Raw genomic sequence first — 2,711 nt, 5'->3', positions numbered from 1 at the left:
ATATATATATATATATATATATACATATATATATACATACATATACACACACACACAAACGTATATACATACATATGTATCTATATACGTAAGTGTTTACTCAGCATCTACACGCAATTTCTCTCCAGCCAACCTCTACACATTGTTTCCATCCGATTAACATCTTCGCTCTATCTCTCTCCAGACTTCGACAGACTAAACGTCTGCATTTAATTAACAGGTACAAGCTATATTTATCCAATCAACGTCTATAAAATAGTCATCCATTCCCATTATTTGACATATTTAATCATATAAACAGATATAGACAGAATCTCTCTCTCTCTCTCTCTTTTTCTCTCTCTCTTTCTCGCTATCTTTCTCTCTCTCCCTCCTTTTTCTTTTGTTTTTGGTGTTATATTTTAATTAAACGAGAACGGTCTAGAACATATTAATGAGATTCAATGAATCTCTCTGAGATCTTCCATTTTAAAAATACGTCTTTTATGGTAAAGGAATTTAATTACCTTATTGCGTTAGTTTTTCGCTGAACAAAGCAGCCAAGGTATAAATATTTTTGCAGCAGTTCTGATTCCATGAGGATTGAACCTGATATAAAGAATTAGTCTTGGAAATCCCTGAAGATCAAAGCAAAAAGACCTCCCACTTGAGGAATATATACATAAAGCGGGGTTGTTATTCATACGTGCGCTCGTACACACACACACACACACATACCATCGCACACACACACATACCATCGCACACACACACACACACACACACACACACATCCTCATCGCGCACACACATCATCGCTCGCATACACACACACACACCATGACTCCTACACACACACACATCATCGCACACCATCGCACACACACACACAGATACCATCGCCGACACACACACGCACGTACACATCATCGCTCGCATGCACACACGCGCGCACACATACATCATCGCACAAACACATCATCGCTTGCATACACACACACACACCATCCCCCCACCCACACACATCATCACACATACACACACATGCACATGCACATAAGCGCACACTCACACACGCACCATCACACACACACACAAACAAACACCTACGCACACACACACAAACACCACAACATACAGAGAAACACCTACACACCACGAACCATTACAAACGGTCATGTGAGTGATCGACAGCCGCACCACTTAGCATCCACTTACAGGCAGCATCTACGAGACAGTACGATCAGCTAGAAATAGCAGCCAAATCTTTCTGAAACCACATATATCCACTGTCTTAAAAATAAGAAAGATGACAAAGCAGGTACAGTATGTAGATGTTGGCTCTATAGACAATGCATTGGCAATGATTGGAGCGGTACTATGTATATACAGGGGCTGGAGAGATACGGTGTGTAGATGCTGGTCGTTGTTGATTTAGGCTTGCTAAGGAAATAGAATGAAACAAGCACTGCTAGGGTGAGCTCGATCCCTGCTGGAACAGGGATTGCCCTAGGTCTAAACAACAACAGAAGCGGCAGCAACATTTTTAGGAAGACTAGGCAGGTGTCCGAGTATACAGATCCCCTATCTCAATTCAAGGAAGCGAGGTGACTCGCTGTTTCGGCAACTACTCTCCCTTTCCAAGAGAACGACTACAGTTTTTGGTCCATAAAGAGTCGTTACAAATAGGGGGCCAGTATTGTGCCCCAGAGTTGGGGCCAGTACTGCCTCCGAGCCTTTAACAGTACTGCCAATTCCCTTCTCGGGATTGGCACTTCATATTATCGGCCCCGAGATGATGAAGAGCAAAGTTGGCCCCGGCGATATTTGAAGTCAGAAATCAGAGAATTGGGACAAACACCCAAATACCCCAAAGCTAATGACTCGGCCATTATTTCGCTGCCGTCAATTTCTATATAAGTCAGATTTATTATCATTTAAAAAGAAACCAGGTTACTGATTGGCCGCGTAGCCTAACGGATAAGGCGTCTGACTTCGAATCAGAAGATTGCGAGTTCGAATCTCGTCGTGGTCGCAAATATTTTTGTTAAGTATGTAGGAGAGGTGTTAAGAAGCATGGCTGTGTGGTTAAGAGGCTTGCATTGTAAGCATGTAGCTTTGAGGCTCAGTCCCACCGCAAAATAATTCTATTGTTTTAGCAAAGAAACTCCGTTTTCGCTTATCTATAGCTCATCTCATTGTTATATTTAGCTTATATACAATGCTCTTCAGACTTGCTGTCTCTCTTGCTCTTGGCTTCAAGATATTTTATATAAACAAGTAATATGTATATATAAAAATAGTGAGAATTTACAAATAAAGAAAAGACGAAGACGGGTGTGTAAACAACAAACAGATGTATTAGTTTAACGCTCGGGAAGTGAGAAAGTCTTTTACGTTTCGAGCCTACGCTCTTCAACAGAAAGGAACACAGAAATAAACAGGGAGAGAAAATACAAAACGGTCTAGGGGGTAAGAAAGAGACAGAGAGAGAGAATTAGATAGATAGATAGATAGATAGATAGATAGATAGACAGATACTTTTATCTATCGAAGGAATCAACCTCTGTACTTTTTTGAGGCCTGATATTTATACGACATATCTTATGCCGAACGTTTTGGGGACGTAAACAAACTAACACCGGTTGTCAAGCTCAACAAACACAAAGGTACACACATAGATATATATATATACACACACACACATACACACACACACATACACTCATATA

General features: G+C 40.8%; 1 protein-coding gene and 1 non-coding gene across 5 annotated transcripts in view; both read left to right on the top strand.

Moving 5' to 3' along the window:
• LOC106869637 (uncharacterized) overlaps positions 1 to 2,711 on the top strand; it is a 99,735-nt gene that overhangs the window by 31,996 nt on the left and 65,028 nt on the right. The gene's annotated exons all lie outside the window — the stretch shown is intronic.
• On the top strand, positions 1,942 to 2,014 carry Trnar-ucg (transfer RNA arginine (anticodon UCG)). The gene has a single exon. It is a non-coding gene; the product is annotated as a tRNA-Arg (tRNA).

The sequence above is a fragment of the Octopus bimaculoides genome, chromosome 22 (assembly GCF_001194135.2).
Source record: "Octopus bimaculoides isolate UCB-OBI-ISO-001 chromosome 22, ASM119413v2, whole genome shotgun sequence".
In the NCBI taxonomy this organism is placed as follows: Eukaryota; Metazoa; Mollusca; class Cephalopoda; order Octopoda; family Octopodidae; genus Octopus; species Octopus bimaculoides.
Note: the sequence above shows the minus strand (reverse complement) of the source record. Positions and strands in the feature narration are given on the sequence as shown.